Source organism: Gigantopelta aegis, chromosome 9, assembly GCF_016097555.1.
Source record: "Gigantopelta aegis isolate Gae_Host chromosome 9, Gae_host_genome, whole genome shotgun sequence".
Classification (NCBI taxonomy): domain Eukaryota; kingdom Metazoa; phylum Mollusca; class Gastropoda; order Neomphalida; family Peltospiridae; genus Gigantopelta; species Gigantopelta aegis.
This window is the reverse complement of record NC_054707.1, coordinates 47980840-48005454: the sequence shown is the minus strand read 5'-3', so window position 1 is coordinate 48005454 and position 24615 is coordinate 47980840. Positions and strand designations below refer to the sequence as shown.

Here is a 24615-nt window from a genome sequence, read left to right as displayed (position 1 = left end):
ACCTGCGTTTCATAGAATATGAAATGGATATTTTGATTAGACAGAATCTAGAAACAGCAGTACTGTCATAAAGAGCTGAAAACATTGCTGAAAACAAAGTTTGTTTTGTTTAACGGCATCACTAGAGCACATTTATTTATTAATCATCGGCTATTGGATGTCAAATATTTGGTAATTCTGACATATAGTCTTAGAAAGGAAACCAGCTACAGTTTTCCATTAGTAGCAAGGGATTTTTTATATACACCATCCCACAGTCAGGAAAACACATATCACGGCATTTGATATACCAATCGTGGTGCACTGGTTGGAATTTGAAATAGCCCAATGGACCACAGACGGGGGTTGATCCTAGACCGACCGCACACCAGGCGAGTGTTTTAGCACTGGCCTACATCCCGCCCCCATATTGAAAACAAGACAATGCTGAATTTCAGCAATACAATGCTCAAACCTATTCTGCACTAAATGCTCAACCTTGATCAAACTCGCTGTTTGATTCTACGCTCAGCGCAATACTTAAATGGTAGTCTGGCCTTGTTTATTCAAATCAAAGTTGGCTTCATTGTTCAAACCTAGACTGGATGAAGCTCAAAATTTCACTTATTTTATTGCTCAACGCAGTTGTTAAACATTGGTCGAACTCATTTCTCACACCTAGGTCGTTTCAACATTCAACCATTTGATTGCTACATGCACAAATGTAGGTTGATCCCATTGTTCAAACGTAGAGTGGACGCAATGCTTACAAGTAGACTAGACTGAATGTTAAATCTCAGCTTGACAAAATGACAAACGTTGGGTGACACTGTTCCTCAGACTCCGTGTTAAAACTAGACTGGCCTCAATGTCCAAACGCACAACAGTTCTTGGGAATAGAAATAAAACAATTTTTCTCACTATATCCTAACTACATTTAGTCATGTCCTCCTTGGAACGCCATCTGACTTCATCCGCGACTCAGTTTAGGACAGGAGGGGAGGGTGACTAATTTCGTGTTTAGATTGATTTAGCAAATAATCAAACAGGCTCATGTCCGATTCAATAATTCAATCCAGTTATGTTTATTACATTAATATACCAGTAATTAGACTTAGCAAATTATACTCAAATAATGGTTGTTATATAGGTCAGTACTTGAACCGCTGGGATGACGTGCTTGGGTCGAAAGTTCGAATCCTCCCAGTGGACTTATTATCATTCTTTTTGTCCTGTTCCAACCCGTGACCACGACTGGTAAATCAAATGTCGTGGCATGTACTGTCATGTCTGTGGGAAAGTACATATTCAAGATCCCTTGCTGCTAATGAAAAACAAATGTAGCGGGTTTCCTCTAAGACTATATGTCAGAATAACCAACTGTTTAATATCCAATGGCCGATCATTAACAAGTCAATGTGCTCTGGAGTTGTTGTGAAACAAAAACCTCACTTTGATGCCATCGAACTAGTTTTTGTTTCAATAGACACATTTTTAATGGGATCAAAATGTTCACAGCCTGGTAAAAACCTTATATGCTTATAAAGGAGGAACTTATTTTTCGGGAGGGGGTGAGAGGGTTGCTAAGGCAAGGTGATGTGTGTTGCTTTGCAGTGGTGAGACAGGTGCGACTGTTTTCGTTTGTCATGGATGAGGACAATCTCCCAATTCAGAGGGGTCGTCGGCAAGTCCGACTAACTGATGAGCAGATATTGCTCAAAGTTTCAATAAAGAACTGATTCTACCTCAGATTTGTTAATACGTCCCCTTCCCAACGATAGACTGGGTTTCGTTCTGGGGATGTTAAATTCCCTCTCATCGAATTTAGGACATCCGGTTTATCAGTTCATCAGTGTTGGTCGCATATTCCCAGTGATGAACTGGTGGAATCAGGCTGGACGTCTCACTTGGTTGAGCTACCGTGGCCGAGTTCAGTCTGACCGAGCGGAAAAACGTTCGCTAGACTGGTTTTTGCGCTTCACGTTAAACCAAATGACCACACCAGGAACCAGTCAATTAGCGTCGCTCGCTGTCGCTTGACCTGAACCAGGTGTTGTCTTGTGCCTTACAACACGGGTCACTTCCAGGTGAGAGTTCAGTCAGTATGGTCCACTACCGTTCATCAATGTGACATACGGAAATTGGGGAAGAATTAAAGCGATTTGTATCATTCAATGGCAAGTCCTCTGGCTCAATTTTGTCCACGTTTTTTGTTGTGTTGTGCTTGTTTTGTTTTGGGTGGGTTTTTTGTTGTTGGTTTGTTTTTGGGGTTGTTTTTTTTAGGGGGGGGGGGGGGGGGGGGTAGGTTTTTTTGTGTGTGGGTTTTTTTGGAAGGGGTCTTTTTTAATATAACGCATTAACCTTTTGGGACATAGGTGTTCAGCAGAACAGGTGGCTGTCGTTAATCGGTTCCTGTATCACCTGGACAGGCAGACATTATAGCTAGAAGGGGGTAATATAGCAAAAACAAAAACAAAACCTAACAAGTAAGTGTTCTTACATTTTGAGGTTTGGAAAATTTTGAAAATAAATACATATACATGTTCGCAATGGTATATTTCGTTACTGTAATGAGAACTCGTTCTAACTCTTCTCTTGACGTTGGGTAATTTAATATGGATATTAATGACAGATGGCCTTACGGATTGAGCTGAGTTGGTCATCCGGGTAAAAAGATAAGTATCCGTCTTCCTTTTGGCTATTCTCTTTCAGACTATTTGCTTGGCACCGACCAGACCACCATGGCACGTGAGAGACGGTGGAGTCAAAGCTGAGGGTGACTCCGGGCTGGCCCGACTTCTGTTGACTGTAAGTGACGTGGTGTCCACTGATTGGTTGGGCTGAGGTAGGGATGGCGTCACAAGAAGCAAGTCCGCCGACAGTACATCCACCGGTGGCGCTTTCTATGTTTGACGACTTTTCCTGGCGAATTCTCCCTCCAGTATTTCCGTGTTTGTTCGCTTTTTGTTTGTGTGTTTGTTTGTTTGTTTCTTTCTTTCTTTCTTTCTTTCTTTCTTTCGTTCTATTCCTTTATCTTTTTTCTTTTTTCTTTTTTTTCTTTTTGTCTTTGTTGACTAAATACATCGTTAAGAGTTGTTGCTGCACCAGTGTCTATCACGCGGTACTCAACACCAGTCTTGCTGCACTCGTGCACAGCTTCTCGCCGTGGGGATGGGCGGATGGAGGTGGGCAGGGGGTGTCGACTCTCAGGCGAGTTCTAGTAACTGAATCAAACTGCCATCTCGAGGGCTGAATCAGGAATGTGTAGAAAGGGTTTCAGTCAGTGCTCCACTACGAATGATACATTAACGTCCGTGGTGATTTACTGAGGTGTGCTGGAGACTGATTGATATTCATAAAGAACGGTGGTGGAATTCAATTAATGGCATGTGATGTTTAGTTCATGTATTGTATGTTGTTTATGGCTTGGCAGTGTTTATTATACATAACCGAGCATACTACATACATGTACGTATTGTTCGAGTTGACAGTGTTTACTATACATAGTCGAGCATTGTCACGGGGATTCTATAATACCCGTAACTGAATAAAACACGATTATCAAAATATCTCTCCTAACTGTATATCTATTAGATCTCTCTGTAACAGGCGGTTAAACCCTAGTATGGCTCGTCTAGGTATGATCAGAGATACGATCTTATATAAAGTATATATTATTATAGCACGTTTAGCTCACTAGAAACACAACAAAACACAATACACTTTGGAATCTGTATTAATCTACGCTGACAAATGTACAGCCGTAGTAGTAAATTAATAACAGCAATAATAACAACCCAGAACTGATCACTTAATTAGTTAATCTCTAGGTGTCTAGTTACACAATATGCGAATCACTTCACCGTTACACCACACCCATACGTGTGATAATTGAGAAACGCTTCCAGGAGAAGTTAATTAATAAAGGAATTACAACACCATTCCTAAACTGGTTAATTTTTAATTAACCCTTACTACTCGTTCAGTAACGTGTGATAATTTAGGAACGCTTCTTGGGGAACTTAATTAATAAAGGAATTACAGCTCTATTCTTAACGGGTTAATTTTTAATTAACCCTTAACTACTCTTTCAGTAATCTTGCAACACAGAATTAATACTGGTACCTATCACAATAAAGACAATAACCTACAGTTTACCTAGGTCCTCTAGGATGACTGGCTAAGCTTTATATTACCAAATACTCATATAATGTTAGAACAAAAAGTCTACGATTTACTTCGTCAGATGACCGAAGACACTGTCTAAAGAATATTGGTATAATACAGTATCAAAATATTTAAAGTCACATCAATCACATCAAGGTTATACACAGAGCAGAAATGATATTTACCAAGTCCTAACGGACTACGTTCGTGATCCCCTGGAGCCTTCCTAGTTCGTTCTCCTAGATATCTCTAAATCCTAGCTATTTATTCAAAAATCAGAAAACGCCTGGGGATACAAGGCGGTACCTCACGTATCATCTCATATTCTACCTCTACTAGAGTCGGTATATTTCTCTCTGATCGTCAGTCTGGCTGTCGCCAACCGCGAGCAATCTCCTGGCCATAAACAGCACTACCGGAGATATTACGTAACTACTAGCCACATGGCCTCCGCACCTGGCTGGGTGTGTATTAGGCGTACCGATCGAGGACCGTCGCGCAGAAGTATTACGTAACAAGTTGCCCATCTGGGCTTAAGTGCAATGAAACTGCACACGGCCCTCTAACACAATTAAAATCGCCACAGGCGAAACAAATTTAAGAGCATGTACCGTCACAAGCATACTGCATACATGTGCGTATTCTTCGATACGAGTGATTTCAGCCCACATTCTCTTCGATTAATTTCAAGGGCCATGTATTTTTAATATATCTCTATGATATATGGTTAGGTTGATTGTGGTTGGATGTAACAGCTCAAGCCACATGTGTCACAATTGTCTTTGGTTGGCTATGATTCCGTGGTATGCACCCACAATGCCTAAACAATAATCGTTATACCAATCACCAGCCATTGACATTAAGGTTGGCACGTACTGGGTTCGCGCCCCAGTACCGTCATCAACATACAATTGGTTAGCACTTCACAACATTGACTTCTTTCTCACTAACAATGAACACTCAACCATTAACCCTTGTCATGGGCAAAACAAATCTCACATAGTTAACATGTGTATAATTTGAATATATACGTATGTAAATGTATGACAAACAAACGGTTATTGTTACCGAACACACATACACCATCCAAATATATATATATATAACATTGAAAAAATTATTTATCATTTAAAGCAATGAATAAATATTCAAGTTAGAACTTTATGGGTGTCAATTTTCGGCAGCATTGCGAAATTATTCAATTTAGCTATATGGGTGAAAACCGTTTCAGATTTTCCTTCATCTTCCGTCAACCCTCCAAAATATATGTGATTGCATTTGAAGCAGCTGTAAGAGTATCCCGCGCCGTAGGTTTCGCAATATGACAACAGACCAGTATTCTAAACAACGAACAGAGATTAAAGCGCGAGCCTCTCGACAAAGCCTAGGTCGATACTCCGCCATATTGCTACTCCCTGACATGCGCACTGTAACGTCCCACCAACACCCAATGCAGACGGCAATTCAATATCCGATATCGCTCCACGAAAGATGCCAGCACTGTGGAAGTGAGTATTGGTTCAGATTAGCGTGGAGCTGGGCTGAGTCTCTCTAACAAGTGCCGCTCGAACCAAGTGTCAGACAGCCTTTTGTGCAGTGCATTACGATTCCGAAAACAAACACAAAATTAATAATAAAAAAGTTTTGTGCATAAAGCCATACTCTTTGAAAATGTTCGTCTTTTATAAAAAAAATTATATCTTTATTTAAGACTCTTTGGGGTTTTTTTGCATTACGATTCTATATTGGATGATTAATTTTGTGAAAAATGTAGCTAAAGAAGACTGTGTATCGAATAGAGAATCATGTGGATAAGGGGACGTCATTCTTGGCTTAAGGAAACAGTTTTGAAAAATGTTGAATGGCGGCAATGTTGAATATCTTCCAATATTTCACCACTGGATAACTCTGTGTTGTACACGTGGATGTTCTGTAACATAGCAACAAAGCAGGTAGGTTTTAACTTTATTTTATATGCATTTGAATGTTTATATATATCGATGTTGATCATCACTTAAGTTTTGCATTTACCACAGTTTGAAAGAAAGAAATGTTTTATTTAACGACGCACTCAACACATATTATTTACGGTTATATGGCGTCAGACATATGGTTACGGACCACACAGATTCTAAGAGAAAACCCGCTGTCGCCACTACATGGGCTACTCTTCCGATTAGCTGCAAGGGATCTTTTATTTGCGCTTCCCACAGGCAGGATAGCACAAACCATGGCCTTTGTTGAACCATTTATGGATCACTGGTCGGTGCAAGTGGTTTACACCTACCCATTGAGCCTTGCGGAGCAGTCACTCAGGGTTTGGAGTCGGTATCTGGATTAAAAATCCGATGCCTCGACTGGGATCCGAACCCAATACCTACCAGCCTATAGACCGATGGCCTGCCACGACGCCACCGAGGCCGGTTACCATAGTTTGACACCCAATAGCTGATATATGTTTCGTGCTGGGGTGTCGTTAAACATTCATTCATTCATTGTTGTTCTACTAAAATTATGATTAATATGATTAATACTTTAAAAATAAATGGTTTAAAATGTTTTATTTTATTTTTAAACAGTATTTGAAGTTTTTAACATTACCAGTTAGTGTGGGAAGTGAAAGGGATGGGGAGGGTGGGAAGTGAAAGGGATGGGGAAAGTGGGAAGTGGAAGGGTGGAAAGTGGAAGTGGGCGTGGTGGGTGAGAAGTGGAAGGGATGGGGTGGGTCGGCGCGGAATAAATATTTGACTCGAGTCTCCACCTCAAAGCGGCGCTCGACTTTAAAGGTGAACTATCGAATATATTTTAATTATTTAACCATTCAGATCATCCACAGAAACACCGATGACGTCTACGTTATTCTTCGAAATATTTTGGCTATGATATCTAATATAGGCCACATAAGAAGCGGACCACTTCTCCAGTTTCGTGTTACAAAGTATTCAAAAACATGGCGACAGACTTGTATCTTGAATGAAAGCAATTGATTATACTCTTTGATAGCGATAACCCAGATGTTTATTAAAACTATAGTTATGTTAGTATTTTGTATAAATAAATGATGTTATGATACCATGAGGCGAGATACAGTTGTAAACACTTGTTGACAGTCTGGCTTTGGCTAAACAATTGTTAACGGTTTGGCGTTGGCTAAATAATTGTTAACGGTTTGGCGTTGGCTAAACACTTGTTAATTGTCTAAGTTTCGTGTTACAAACTATAAGTATCTGAGCGTTGTGGAAGCTTGGCTGTCAAAACGTGGGGGGGGGGGGGGGGGGGGTAGAATATCCGATAATGCTCTGGTCTGGTCATAAATGGGATGTTACAATGGCAGATTTGACGGTCTATTGTACTCTTCCACATTGTCCCTGTTTCGATTTTTACATGGTTTACACCCCATTGTTTACAAAATATGCTTGTTTGTGCTATGTGGTATTATTAAGTACATGTTAAAGTCATTGTGTCACATCCACCATGCCTGTATGAGGTGTGTGTGAAATGTTACAAGGGAAGAGTCGCTGTAATAACGTCCTCGTGGATATAAATCTCCCAGCAAACTTTGACTTTTACTCGTGTAAATATTTACAAATTTCTGACTTTAAGCGTACACGAAAATAACGTCCGATGACATAATTGTTTATCTGTATTATTAGCAATAATAAAAAATAATTTAATAAAACTTTAACATATGATATTTGTCTTCGTGTCATGATTGGTTACCTGGAGTGCAGTTTATTCCATAATCTGGTGTACACTACTATGTATATAGCATGCATTCCTTTGTCGTTTTGAATGATAAGTTGCAACAGTCTTAATTAAAAAAAAATAAAAAAAATTGAAGGCTAATTTGCAAGACTGAATACCTTTTTGAAATTGTCTAACCAAACATAACAAGCCTACGTACAAAGCGAGGCAAGTTAGTTGACTACATTGTGAATGACGTTCTGTTGTTTGGTGTCTGTGTTACTTCACGGGCAAGAAAGGAATGGGGAGCATGTTATACTAGTTAGTCGTATCTCTAACATTCTGTCTTAATAAGAAAATCTGGTATCACAAAGTAATTAGTACTTATATAATTAAGTATGGATTGTTCTTGATTTGCATGGATGCTCGTCAAATGTCTGCATGCCCTCGTACGAGTGAGTATACAGCGAGTTATTATTTTAATTTCCAGTTTATAACTAATCGTAAAGAGTAGGTTAATTTATAGTAAATAGTAGGTTAATGTGAAAGTAAAAACATTAATTTAGATATTAAATCAAATTATACTAAAGTGACTTACATGTAGAAGATGAACGTTATGTACGTATTGTAATTATTACTGACTTGAAATATACGAACATTGTTACGTACACATATGTTGTAAGATAATTAATTAAAAACACAATCTAAACTAGTGTGATTGCTTACTGGTTTATGTGTACATGTTTACATGATGTACATAGAATCTGTAAACATACCAGCCTAGAGTTTTCGCCTGAGGTGTCTCTGTACCTCTCTCTCTCTCTCTCTCTCTCTCTCTCTCTCTCTCTCTCTCTCTCTCTCTCTCTCTCTCTCTCTCTCTCTCTCTTCCAAGTGTTAAAATAACCATGTTAGACACCAACTAGCTGTTTGTAAATTGAGCCGTGTTGCTGTTAAACAAGCATTCCGGGGTTTTTTCTTCTTCTCATATAATACTAATACACTACAGTAAATCCCTCCCATTTAGTTCTCTCCGTAGCCTATTACCCAGAACAAAATTGTTTAATACTAGTATTCGGTTGTTATGCGAAAGATCACGACATATCTCCAATAGTCTCAAAACACAAATTAATGAAATTCTTAATAAGATTTTACATTAGCTCTAACCTCTAGGCTCTTCATAGCTTTGTGCACAAAAATAAAAATATAAAAAAACTACTATAGTAAATAAAATATATCAGTGTATCAGTTCATAAGCGTACATAAATCACCCCAGCGAAGTTATTGGACATTTCGTAGGTAAATGAAGTATTTATATGAAAGTAAAATATTAAAACAAAACCTAACGATTTGTGTACGAAAAAATTACAAACCTACTTGGAATAAAACACTTCTTTGTTGTTGTTGTTTTTCTAAATGGCACGCTGAAGCTAATGTCTGCATCAGCTAGTATTGTATACAGTCATGTCTGTGTGGGAATGTATATAAATAACCACAGGTGCCAACTGAAAACCGCAACCTGAACAGCTATATCGCAGCATTGTCTGTGTTTTGTTCAAAACAATCAAGAGCTGTTCGAATATCGTTAAGGTACCATTCTAAGATGCCCCACCTACTACTCCCCCCACCACTACCACTCATCGCATCCACGAGGAGTTTACCACGGCGAATAAGTGCGGTTTGTACATTCTTGTGGTTAATTCCAAATGACATCATTTTCTATTAACTCCATAAACCTTTCGCGGTTTGTTATTTTAATATGATTTCACGCATAAATTAGTTTTATAATGAATGAAAAAGGACTAAATTCTCTTAAGACTTGTTGTTGCAATCAATGATAATAAAAACGTAATTTGTGAGATTTACTTGTTTTTAAAATAAAGGCTTATTCTACACACAGTCATGAGACCTAGTGGTGGTCTGTAACGAGGTTAGTCTTATTTAAAAATAAATATAAATAAATAGTGACACTAATGATGGTGATGATGATGATGACTATTATTATTATGGTGGTGCTGATGATCATGGTGGTGGTGATGTTAATAATGATAATCATAATGGTAATAATCATGAGCATACTTAATCTGCTCCACTTCCATTATTTAAAATTGATTTAATTTGAAACTTTTAACTTCTTAATGGAAAATAAATTTCTTGCACATCCGTTGGTAAGAATACCGTGCGTTATTTTTTATAACACATAATTGTTTATATACGTACGTGTGTTAACCATTTCAAGACATAAGACTGGCTGCACCAGATACATGCACAAATATGTCCACGGTTCGTGAACGGGTGTGACCTAAGTGTGGTGTAACCTTTATTTAAAAAAACAACACCAGTGAAACCTCTCAAAACCGACCCTTCTATAAACCGGAATTCCCGGACATTTTTCACGGTCCTTTTTTATGCACACACACATGCGCACGCGCTCGCACGCACACACACACACACACACACACACACACACACACACACACACACACACACACACACATACATATATATATATATATATATATATATATATATATATATATATATATATATATATATATATATATATGTATATATATATATATATATGTATATATATATATATATATGTATATATATATATATATATGCACGTACATGTATAGAAACGATATAAACCACTTTACGCACTTTTCTGAGTATTATTATAACTTTGTAATTTAATCACGTTCACAGATAATTTTCAAAAACAAAAGTTCTCTTTATTCTTTATAACGAATTGCATTAAAATGACATTTTGTTATAAATGTAACACCAAAAACAGACAGCCGTGAACGCAAACTGTTTAAACTACATGACGTCATTGTGTGTGTTTGCAAAATCGTGATGACGTCATATTTAGTACCGACAAGGTCATTGGTCAAATCATCCAATAGCATTGTTCATTAGATCAAATCATGATAAATTTTTATTTTTCCCATTATGAGTGCCTGCTGGGGTAATAAATAAATAAATAAATAAATATATATATATATATATATATGTATATATATATAAGCGTTCTTGTACTTTGGAGATGGATACACGAATGTTAAAATTTAACCAAATGTAATCCCCTGTCCCTCCCTCTGCCGTCACCATACACCATCTTCTAACACTGGCGGCGTGCGGTTTATAAAGATTCCCTCTACACAAGTACTGCAGTCCTAAACAGTAGTTAAGTTTCATTTCAGTCGTGTTAGTATCGTTGTATTTGTGCAACAAAAGTCATATTTGGTTAAAGTCTTTTAAACACTACGGCGTAGTCTTCATTATCATTAGAACTATTGTTGATAACTGAAATGAGACATTACTTAGATTTCATTGTTTAAATTATCAATTTCCCTACATCCCAAGTGTTTCTGGCCATCCTGGTTATTCTTTTCTTTTCGCATTTACCGTAGTTTGACACCCAATAGCCAATGTGTATTTGTCGAGTTGGGGTGTCGTTAAACATTCATTCATTCATTCATTTATTCATTCATTCATCCTTTCATTCATTCATTCATTCGTGATTTTTATATTACCACGAAATACATTTTTCATAATTTAAAAAGGCACGTACCTCTAAGACGTAACGGTTAATGAGACGATCTCTAGTCTATGTTTATGGGGTATTTTCCCATGTCAACGTCATATGTTCTTGTTTCACTATATTGTAACTGTATCCGGATTTGTTACAGTTTTGTAGATTAATCAAACTCGGTGTCAATTTTCACGTGTTGAGACCAGTGTCCGCGATTTTAGTGACACGTCAGCTCGTTGCTTAAAGGGATATACCCTAGTTTCAACCCGTGAAAATTAACACTAAGTTTAGTTAATCTACAAACCTGTAACACATTTGAATAAAGTGAAAACTGGGTGAAACATAAGTCTGTGACTTTAACATGGTGAAATACCCCCTGAAAACGGACTAAAACTCGACTCCATAACTGTTACTTCTCAGACGCACATGCGTTTTTAAAAATATGAGAAATGCATTTTGTGATATTAAAAACAACATGATGACCAAAAACGCTTCGAATGTACGGAAATGGATAATCTAATCAATAAGATCTAAATAATGTCTGATTTCAGTTATCAAAAACGGCTCTAATAGTAAACAAATATGTCTTAGTGTTTTAAAACTAGGGTATTTCCCTTTAATCGGCGGCTATGGGGTTTTAACCTATCATAACTGACTCGTGAGCTAGAAAATGAGACAGGAAACCCTCTGGCACCATGCAGACCACATTTAATATTAATTTAGATATTATTTTAAAATTTTATTATCGAACAAAAGAACACGCATATATAAAAACAGGCACATACATACAATGGTTAATGTTATTAATGTCATGGGTTAATGGATGCTAGTAGTTAGGCCCGCGGTAGATTATTTTGAACTGGGAAGGGTGTAAGGGGCCATAATATACAAATAATTAATCTTGATCACATTTTAAAACCACGCATTATATAGATGTTCCTTAATACATATAGGGTCATTGTAATATGTTGTCCTAGGGGTCGGACGTAGTCCTGTAGTAAAGTGCTCGCCTGATGCGCGGTCGGTCTGGGATCGATCCCTGTCGGTGGGCCCATTGTGCTATTTCTCATTCCAGCCAGTGCAACATGACTGGTATATCAAAAGCCGTGGTATGTACTATCCTCTATGTGGGCTGGTGCATATAAAAGATCCCTTGCTACTAGTGGAAAAATGTAGCGGGTTTTCTCTCTTAGATTAAAATTGCCATATGTTTCATATCCAATAGCCGATGATTAATAAAGCAATGTCCTTTAGTGGTATCGTTAACTAAATAACACTTTAACTTTATATGTTTTTCTATGATTACAAAACTGTCTTAGACAACCCGAGGTTAGTGGTTACTATTTACTGCTTCGTGTACACAATGGAAGAAAGCAGGCTAGCGGTAAAATGTCTGCTTATACTCGCTGCAATTGGCGTGATTTATGTGCACGCAATGTACGTGGGTACTACACATTCATTGCCTGAGACACGTCTACAGCGATATACTAACAACACTCAATTATAGACGTCGTACCCCGTATCCATCATGATAATTGTATACACGCATTTTTTATTTACTGTAATACGGCGTGGGACATATGGTTAGCACACTGATAAGGGGCGGAGGGGGGGGGGGGGCTTTCTCGCGCCAGTCCATAGGCTAAACCTTTTCGATAAGCAGCAAGATATTTTTTTTTATTCATCATCCCACAGACAGGATATTAAATATTATATACCACGGGCTTTGTGGAGCACTGGCTGCAATGAGAAATAGTCTTTAGGCGAGTGCTTTGAATGGGCAAAACGATAACTTACCAATATATAAAACATGGTCTTAGTAGGTTGTGGGTTCGCATCCCGGTACCGACTCCCACCCACAGCGACTTTAACTTTAAAAGAAATAGTGGGTAGAAGTACGTCTACTACGCCGACATCTCTCACTAACAACTAACCACTAACCTACTTTCCGGGACAGACGACCCAGATAGCCGATATGTGTGCCCAGAACAGCGTGATTGAACCTTACTGGGATATAAGCCCGGAACTAAGTATAAATGAACTGAGACTTTAACTCAGAGTTCCGTGATAAGTACCAACAAGCGACGATAGTTTGGTCACAGAAGAAACTGTACGCAAAACTAACGGTCATAGTACTAGTATTGTTTTAGACACCAAAATACTGGCGTCGGTGGCGTCGTGGTTAGGTCATCGGTCTACAGGCTGGTAGGTACTGGGTTCGGATCCCAGTCGAGGCATGGGATTTTTAATCCAGATACCGACTCCAAACCGCGAGTGAGTGCTCCGCAAGGCTCATTGGGTAGGTGTAAACCACTTGCACCGACCAGTGATCCATAACTGGTTCAACAAAGGCTATGGTTTGAGCTATCCTGCCTGTGGGAAGCGCAAATAAAAGATCCCTTGCTGCCTGTCGTAAAAGAGTAGCCTATGTGGCGAACGCGGGTTTCCTCTAAAAAAAAAACAGTGTCAGAATGACCGTATGTTTGACGTCCAATAGTCGATGATAAGATAACAAAAATCAATGTGCTCTAGTGGCGTGGTTAAATAAAACAAACTTTACTTTTTTTAGACGCTAAAATGGAAGAAAACTCCTAAATTTTGTAACATCTCCCAAGCGCGTCATATTGGGGAGGAGGTAGTCAGGCGACGAGCAAACTCCTATTTGGTAATTTCGTCTCGTGTTTGTATTTTTTTGCTTTGACAAAAACTATATATATAAGTCATAACATTTTCTAATCCATTACTAAAACAAACCCTTGTTCAAAATTCCTGATAATCTAGAATCCAAGATGACATTTATTCGTGCTGGGGGTTTCAGTCAGGGTGTTTGTTCGTTCGTTCACTCCTCAGTTAATTCTCACTGAAACATCCCTTGCTGGATTAGGAAAAATGTAGCGGGAATCCTCCGATGACTACTTGTCAGAATTACCAAATGTCTGACATCCCATAGCCGATGATTAATTAATCAGTGTGCTCCAGTTGTGTGGTTACACATAAAATAAAATAAAATTCTCACTGAAACGTTTGTATGGTGTTTGACATATGGTTTGATTCATTCATTATAAAAACCCATTTTCGCCACATAAGTTAATCGTTTCGTTTATGAGCTATGAGAGTTGACACTACTTTTATGTAAACCGGGCAGTCAGCTAGGCGAGGTCATAATAACTGGGGAAGGACTGGGACTGGGAACTCTATTTACGTGCCCATATCCTTGAAGGTTCAGGCACGCCAACCCCGGACCTAGTCTCTGACCTCGCCAGTGACCAGTTCCGGGGCAGATTGGGGAAGGAGATTGTGTGCATGTGTTACACTAAGTTATCCAGAGTAACTAAGGGACGTAAATCGGATGGTGACCGAAGATGCCGGTGTAACACTGGGTCTTTTAAACACTTCTCGTAACGGAAAACTTTCATTAAAGGCGCAGACCCTAGTTTCAACCCGTAAAAATGGACACTAAGTTTAGTTAATCTAAAAACCTATAACACATTTGGATAAAGTTTGTGATGTTAAAACCCCAACCTGTTCACTGTCCATGTTCTGGGGGCAATAAATCTTTTTTCTTTAAAAAAAACGAAAAACAAAAAAAACAAAAAAAACAAAAACAAAAACAAAACAACAACAACAACAACAACCGAGAAGTATCCTTATAAATTAGACTAGACTCGAATCAATAACCGCTACTTATGAGACACGTGCGTTTAAAAAAAAAAACATGACAAAAAGCATTTTGTGATATTAAAAACACCAGGATGACCAGAAACACACGCAAATGGATAATCTAAACAATAAAATATAAGTAATGTTTGATTTCAGTGATCATAAACGGCTCTAATAGTGAAAAATATGCTGTAGTGTTTAAACACTAGGGTCTGTCCCTTTAAATGTAGATAACTCTTAAAATAAAATCGAAGGCAATCATCCCACTATTTAATTCGATCTACCCAGTATGCCAGGAGGCAGACATTTGTCGCAATACGTAATAAGGTATTGACTACCACGTTATTTATCTGATATCCGATACACAGAAATTTGTCGAAATACGTAATAAGGTATTGACTACCACGTTATTTATCTGATATCCGATACACAGAAATTTGTGCACAAAACAAAACAATATATTTGTTTGAACATCAAAGGCGTGTGGTATCCATCTTCGAATAGATAGCATGTGATAACAGTTTCATAGAGCTTTTAGCTCCCGGGCAACGCTTGTATACTTCAAGTGTATCGGACGCGGTCTGTTACTAAGTAAATCTTACAGGCACTCGGTGATAAAGGGACATATTGAAACATCTGGGCGACTCTGGAAAAACGGCAACCAGTGCTAATTATTGGAGCTATTTTCAATGTATATGTAAATATAGTTAAAACATCGAATGCGAGGACAAAGAGGCGGGATTATGCTGCAAACAAAAAGCTTTTATGGTTATGTTTTGTTCAATAATCAAAGTACAAATAGAGAGAGTACTTGAATGTATTATTTACATGCCCGTAAAACTAAAGACAGACTATTGTTACATTTTGTTCCTCTTTTTATAAATGTAATTAATTCAATCATTGAAACATTCACTCATTCATTCATACGTGAATACAAGAAAGACGAAGTTTGTTTTGTTTAACGACACCACTAGAGCACATTGATTAAATAATCATCGGCTATTGCATACCAAACATGTGGTAATTTCTGACTCGTAGTCATCAGAGGAAACCCGCTACATTTTTCCTAATGCAGCAAGGGATCTTTTATATGCCCACCGAAGGAGATCGATCCCAAACCGACCGCGCATCAAGCGAGCGTTTTACCACTGGGCTACGTCACGCACACCCCCCCCCCCCCCCAATACGTGAATACATTGATGCGTACAAAATTGAAGTGATTCTAAATACTGTCGTACCTTACATTGTTGAGAGATGTGACAGGTCTGTGTTGACACAAAGTGTTGTTTGTTTGCACACTAACTACTGTGTTCGTATTGTCCATCGCACGCATTAAAGTCGCAGACTCGTGGAAGTGGACATTAAGTTTGATTAATCTGTGACTTTAAAACAGGGAAATACCCTTAACAGTAGACATAAACTCGTCTCCATAACCGTTACTTCTCAGAGGTACGTGTGTGGGTTTTTTGCTATGAAAAACATCCAAACATTTCCTGGTATTACAAACACCAGAATGACCAGCAACACGTTGCATGTACGGAAATGGATAATATAAATAAGAATATCTAAGTAATGACTGATTTCGATTATAAAAACGGTTTTAATAGTACAACATACGCCATAGTGTATAAACTGGAGTCTGTCACTTAGGTAGCAATAGCCATGCGTATCTCCCCTTCGATTCGCCTTTGTCAAGATTCTTGGAAAACTTATGACATTTCTGGAAGTCATGTGTTCAACAAGAACAGAGGAATAAGCCAATAAACGAACGAACAAACAAACACGCACAAAGGAAAAAGAATGCAAAAAAGATAGAAAGACAGAAAAAAAGAAGAAGAAAGATAGCTATTAAAGAAAAGAAAAGAACATTGTAATAGTGATCAGACTAACAGCAAGTAGTAAAACGCGTGTATCCCAAAATACTACAACGTAAATAAACAGTGTCTGTAAAACGCGTAATAAGATTACTACATGGCGGATCCACCAAAGACACAAATGAGCCGCAATTAAGCCTGCCGGCCACTAAACCCCCGCATGTAACGCCCGTTACGTGACGTAAGAACAATGCCAGCCGCGTAACACGCGTGTCAGAGATTTCTTACAATAATAAGTCCATTTGTGTCAGAGATTTCTTACAATAATAAGTCCATTTGTGTCAGAGATTTCTTACAATAATAAGTCCATTTGTGTCAGAGATTTCTTACAATAATACGTCCATTTGTTTCACAGATTTCTTACAATAATACGTCCATTTGTGTCAGAGATTTCTTACAATAATACGTCCATTTGTGTCAGATGCACTTTATCGTCATGATGCTTGACAACGTTCTGATGTGTGTAAGTAGTACATATCTCAAGGGAATGGAATATAAGATTATATACACGGTTAGTTCAAGTCGCAATAGAGAAGTCTTTCAATAATCCGATTTACAGATACATTCCCTACCGGCCTCGGTGGTGTCGTCGTTAAGCCATCGGACATAAATAAGGTTGGTAGGTACTGAGTTCGCAGCCCGGTACCGGCTCCCACCCAGAGCGAGTTGTAACGACTCAATGGGTAGGTGTAATACCACTACACCCTCTTTTCGCTCACTAACCATTAACAAGTAACCCACTGTCATGGACAGACAGTCCAGATAGCTGCAGATAGCTGAGGTGTGTGTGTGTGTGTGTGTGTGTGTGTGTGTGTTTGTGTGTGTGTGTTGTGTGTGTGTGTGTGTGTGTTGTGTGTGTGTGTGTTTGTGTGTGTGTGTGTGTGTGTGTGTGTGTGTGTGTGTGTGTGCCAAGGATATCGTGCTTAAACCTTAATTGGATATAAGCACGCAAATAAGTTGAAATCACAGTTCTGAGTTTGCTGCGATTCTAAGAAGTTCACGGCGAATAGAGACTTTGACAACTAATTATCATATTTTAAAGGCATATTGTCACAGACCACTGACCTATGCAATGGTCTAACAAATAATTACCTGAACAAAAATAATTTGATTTGTCTCTAAATGTACTTTATTCAACCATCTTCGTAACCACCATACTCTATTTATTAATGACAGTTTGTAAAAATAATTGAATTATGGCAATGGTCCATAATTCCAAAACTAAAATTGCCGAGAGGGATGACATGGATTTCACTCCATCATGGTTCAGTTAAGGTGATGCGATAGCTAGATTTGGTTTCCAACAATTAATGTAATTTTTATTTAGTATCCATTTTTAGAGAAATAAGTTCCTTAAATCCGTGACAGTATGCCTTTAAATATAGTTTTTTGTTTAGAATATCAGTGTCTGTATATGCAAGCTGCGTATCGCCATCCTAATCTTTGTAGTAGACCAAACTACATTTTACCTATCAGTTATTTTGTGCGTACGAAACAAATGCAGTTTCGTAACACCTGATGTTCGAGACTTGTTTTGTTATACACCTAATGTTTGAGACATGCAGATTTGTAACACCTGACGTTCGAGATATGCTGCTTGGTAACACGCCTTATGTTCGAGACATGCTGTTTCATGATACAACTAATGTTTGAGACATGATATTTAGTAATAAACCTGGTGCTTGAGACATGTAGTTTAGTAATACACCTGGAGTTCGAGACGTGTTGTTTAGTTATACGCCTTCTGTTCGAGACATCCAGTTTCATAATACACCTAATGTTCGAAACATGAAATATAGTAATAAACCTGATGTTCGAGACATGCAGTTTAATAACACACCTGGTGTTCGAGACATGCAATTTCGTAATACATCTGGTGTTCGAGACATGCAGTTTAATAACACACCTGGTGTTCGAGACATGCAATTTCGTATTACATCTGATGTTCGAGACATGTTGTTTCATAATTAACTCGATATTCGAGACATGCAGACTAGACACACATCTGGTGTTCGAGACATGTTGTTTCGTAATACATCTGACGTTGGAAACATGTTTACAAATTCGTAATACATCTGATATTCGATACATGCAGATTCGCAATACACCTGATGTTAGAGACATGCTTGCACATTCGTAATACACATGGTGTTCCAGACATGCTGTTTCTTAATACATCTGATGTTCCAGACATGCTGTTTCTTAATACACCTGATGTTCCAGACATGCTGTTTCTTAATACACCTGATATTCCAGACATGCAGTTTCGTAATACATCTAATGTTCGAGACATGTTGTTTCATAATTAATCTGATATTCGAGACATGCAGTTTAATTACTCACCTGGTGTTCGAGAGATGTTGTTTCGTAATACATCTGATGTTCGCAACATGCTTAAAAATTCGTAATACATCTGATGTTCGCAACATGCTTAAAAATTCGTAATACATCTGATGTTCACAACATGCTTAAAAATTCGTAATACATCTGATGTTCACAACATGTTTAAAAATTCGTAATACATCTGATGTTCTAGACATGCAGTTTCATAAATGTGTTAGCATATTCAAAGTAGTATCTGGACAAGAAAGGAAAGGAATGTTTGTTTAACAAATCGTCAACTCATTCTAAACTACTGCCACTGTCTGAACTTATCTGACACGGATATTTCCAGATCTGGTCTAGAGTATTACATCGTCTGTCACCACAGGGGTTGCTCCTACCGAACAGCAACAAGGCATCTTTTATATGTGCTTTTTTCACAGACTAAAAAGTTCATACCACAAAATAAGATTAAGTACAATATTTGGAAAATAATGAGAAGAAATTCAGCAAGAAGTGTTTATAATAAACTACCACATCATACATTAAACACATACATAAACATACGCGTGATTAACTGTCTATTTACATAACTGCAGGTTTCATATTTCGCTAGTTTAACATTCATTTGTCATAGATAACTACACATTAACCCACTCTCGACACATCTAATGTTGCATAAATAACTCGAGAATATCGAAATTGTAAGGTTCTGCCACTGGAGTTAAATACTGATTTCCCAAGAATCCTTGGCTAAAAATCAGAAAGTACACAGAAAGATTTACGTCACGTTTTTCGGCTAAATCTGTGGTGATTTTCAGCCATCCTATCCTAGGTGCTTTGGCGGCTACCCTTTTCTTTTTAAACTGATCGCAGTGAATTATGGGTAGACACGTGCGCACAAAACTGACGTGACTAACTTAACCCGTTGGCCAACCTCTATATAATTTCCAATTTAAAACAAACAATGTACTAGTAAATGGAGATATTTGGTTCTCATTTTCGTGGGCATATAGCTGAAGGTATAATCTTTATATTTTATAGCAGAAATTAATAAAAAAATGTTTCGTGGAAAGCAGCAGTTATGCAACATTGTTGGAGTGGCTTTAATAATTCAAACGTTCTCAATTACCAAAACACCACGTACCCAATATGTCCGTCTCAAGGGCATTAGTTGCGTGCAAATGTGGTTGCCTTTGTTTATCGCGGTCAAATTTTCACACTCTACAAAAGAAGTGCATCCGAGTGCTCCCGGAGCACTCAACAAAATGGGATTACGATGCCAGCGTCTACAGACTATGATGTATTTAGCGAGGTCATATTCCAGTGTTGGCCACCACAGATGATGTTCACACTGCGATGATATTTATCTCATTTACGATCCATTAGATTTTTCATAGCACTGGCATGTTCCGGAGTTACATAATTCTGTTCCAATTAACTCGCTCATATGTCGAAGAGATATTACAACATAGCATGTTGGCGTTCAAAAATGTATCGATAAACGATTTTTTTCTTTCTTCATATGTTATGGGTCTAAATTAACAATGTGTGTGTGTGTGTGTGTGTGTGTGTGTGTGTGTGTGTGTGTGTGTGTGTGTGTATTTCCGTGTTAGTCCTGGATTGCAGTGCATGCCTTTCGGATCATTTATTAATAATGTTTTGCAATTAGTATCGCGTGCTAGTCTTTGTGGTGGGGATATTGCTTTATGTGTTTAATTGCCGTCCCCTGGTAATTTTGCAGTGTTAGAAAAAAGTCCCAATTTAAATTTGGAATGTAACTCACTTGAGAATGTGGCGTATTAACAATGAAGGCCATCAATTAATTATTTTAGAAAATCGTTGCTCTAGCAATATATTATGTTTAAACATATGGCCAGTTGATGAGGTTTTTATTTTTTAAGAACTGTACCCGGACGTGCACACAGATTTCGAAGATCCTGGTCATCACTTTGGTCACCACTGTCTGAAGCTTTCAACATGTTTTTTTTATGGTAGACATTCAGAGGTCATTTCACGATATGACTCATCACTCACTAAAATGATGTCTGATGCAATACCTTATGTTGACCGTGTACAAGCCTTTTTATCTCTTTTTTTGTGAAAATCCTGTACATTTCAACTGTGGACTTGATCGCTGTAGGTTGTGCTCATGATGGGTGCCACCGGTGGGGCAGGATGATATGCTCACCTTACGTGAACACCAAATATCATCACTGGTTTTTTTTACAGTGATTCATGAGTGCATGCCATCACAGCTGTATATATTCCATTGAGGTCTATCCTATGCAAGTTTGGGTTTTCTAAGCTAGTCTGGGAGTAGCAGTCCTCCTGTGGATGGTGCAAGAGGGATGAAACATCCTGTTACGGTCCTCCTAAGAGTGGCGGTCGTCCTAAGGTCAAACACCTGATAGTGGATTATGGAAGCCATGACAGCCGAACGCCCGTTCGACTGTCTTGTGCAGAGATACGATTTTGATGTCGGAATAAGGTTTTGTCGTTCAGATTTGACAAAACATCCACTTTCGGGTGCCATAATCAATGTCATTACACTACGTTATAAGTTAACAACCCTGTCTGGAGATACATGTCTTCAGACCCTCTCAGATAGCTCTGTACAACGCTGGTGCTTGTCGCTCCATTAATAATAGATATGGATAATGAAACTTTTTTTCGAGTTTGTGTTTCGACAATTTATTTTAAAACTCCCTCTTGTTTTATTGTGCACAATAGTTTTATTCATTAATAAAGTGTTGGGCAGTTCCTCCCTCATCTTAAAGTCATCTTAAAGAAAATTATTTCGGGAAAACGTCATAATGTAATATTTTTCTAAAAAAAAATAATTATTAAACAAAGTAAACTTTTTGTGCACAATTTTTTTCAGAATGTTTTTTTGGTTTTTTGCTCTATATTTATAAACTTTATTTCAATTCTTTTATACTTATTTTTGTGCGTATATCCAATTATGGTTCAACTACATGGGCTGTCTGTCCAGGACAGAGGGTTAGTTGTTAGTGAAAGAAAAGTTGATGAAGTGGCCTCACTCTTTGCGGGAGCCGGTACCGGGAGGCGAACCTAGTACCTATTAGTCTTAATAAGTCCGATGGCCTAAACAATAAGCCATCGATACCGTTCTGTAAAGTTTATATTTTCAGCGGTAAATCTGTCTGCAGAAACCAATTTTACATCTGGCGTCTGCGTTACAATAATTAATTAATTTAAGTAGAGATGGAAATGAACAGAATGAAAATGAGTTTTAATCCTGCTTAAACCTAATCAAACACGTAATTATAGGACGACGGACACGTTGTTTATGAACGTGTCACTTCAGCCATAAAACACACACGACCACTGCAGAACATAAAATGCGCACCATTTCTCTTTGGCTGTAATTATCAATCCCAAATTCCATAGCACCATACCACCCTCCGCCTGTTACCGGTCACGGCCGGACTGCTAGTGCTCTCTTGCACCTGCCAATGCAGGCGGTCCCTCCTCCTACCCACCCCAACTTTTCTGTCCAGGACGGAGAAGCCGGCCAAGGCCGGCACCTGTGCCCAGGACAGACGTGCACTAAAACAGCTTGCTCTGAATGTGAACGTTAAACCCTATTGGATTGGATTAGATTGGCAGAACATGAACAGTAAGATCGAGTTACTCAGTGTGGAGTTTCGAAACACTAAACAAAAGTTATCGTTACTGACTAAAAATGCAATAACGTAAATAATTCAATTCATTTTATTTTATAAAACAAATATTAAAATGTATTACTATCAACCTTCATTTAAGTAGACAATATACATTTTAAAACAAATTTTATTTTACTAAAATACTTTAACTCCAATTACTAGAACACAGTGTTATACAATATTAACTAAATTCAAAGTTGAAATCGATATAGAGAATTATTATATCCTAATATAAAAATATTCAATTTAAATTGAGACAACAGTCATGGTTAACCATATTGATTCACACTGCGACGAGTTACTCAAATTAATTAGCAGGACTTGACACTTAGTTTGCATAGGTTGTATGGTTGAATAGGACACGCCAGTTGGTTTTCTACATCCGTAGGAATTGACTTGTCCCAGCCAGTATATCAAAAGCCGTAGTATGTGCTATCCTGTCTGCGGGATGTTGCATATAAAAGATCCCTTGCCACTAATGGAAAAATGTAGCGGGTTTCCTCTCTATGACTATGTCAAAATTACCAAATGTTTGACATCCAATAGCCGGTGATTAATAAATCAATGTGCTCTAGTGGTGTTGTTAAGCAAAATAAACTTTCCGTAGGAATCATTGACCAATATTTCTCATCTAGTCTGCCGCGTCATTTACGTGTAGAATTGAGACGTGTTATTTTATTTTAAAGCATATTTGCACTTTAGATAAAAACAAATCTAATGTTTTAAGTATTACATACATATTATTTTTGTATAATTTTAAATTATGAATTAATTTTTTTTAATGATGCGAAGGGCTATAGCCAGTGGGTTAGGGGACAGAACTTAAATATGCAAAACAAAGTGCTGTTTTCAGTTTAAAACTGCCCTGTTTGTTACTTTCTGCTCCTTGGTTATTTAGGCTACGTTCAGTCCGATTAAGGATGCAAAACGGAATTGAAAACAGTGTGCTGTACGTTCATACCTGTTAAAAATACCTGCAGCAATCGAAATGCGTACGCTCTGAGAATGCAAGAGACGAAATCCATTCTGCGATACTAATAACGATTGGAACTGCGTAGCTTTAAGTGGCATGAACATTACTGCACGAGATAATTGGTGCACTCGAGAAGGAGGAATGTTTTCTGATACTTGTCCAAGACACGCGAGCTGTTGTTAACAGGTGTAAGACAAGTAGAGACATACGTCACATACCCGACACGCTGAGTCTGTGATACTGATCGCGTCCTGGGCTCCGTGTTACAAAACGATCTTAGCGCGAAGATGGCTTTAAGTGCATAGATACCTTTTTGTAATTGAGGCGATCTTAGCACTAAGTTCGTTTCGTAAAAGTGTGCCCAGGTTTATAAGGTAGCAGTATACCAAAGGACGTCACACCGGGTCAAGGATCAAAGAGCACCAAACAATAAATAGAGCCTTACATACTGGAGATATATACTGATGGAAAGAAATAAAGGATCATACAGATAGCAACAAAAAATAATGACTGCATCAAAAATCAATTGTCGAGTGGGAACAAATAGGCAGTACATTCGACACTACAGACATTCGACACTACAGACATTCAATACCACATTTCAACTTGGTATGAAATACAGACATTACTACGCTAGTAGGGAATTAAATATGGTCTACAATTTGATGTGTTCCCTTTTCCTATTAGACCGGCCTCGGTGGCGTCGTGGTTAGGCCATCGGTCTACAGG

At 38.0% G+C, this 24615-nt stretch overlaps 1 protein-coding gene across 1 annotated transcript in view; it reads left to right on the top strand.

The window, feature by feature from the left end:
* The first annotated feature begins 5610 nt into the window (after window positions 1-5610).
* Window positions 5611-24615, top strand: part of LOC121381398 (5-hydroxytryptamine receptor 1D-like) — a 106073-nt gene continuing 87068 nt past the window's right edge. The window contains exon 1 of the mRNA XM_041510689.1: window positions 5611-6098. The gene's annotated coding sequence lies outside the window, so the exon portion shown is untranslated. The remainder of the gene's footprint in view (window positions 6099-24615) is intronic.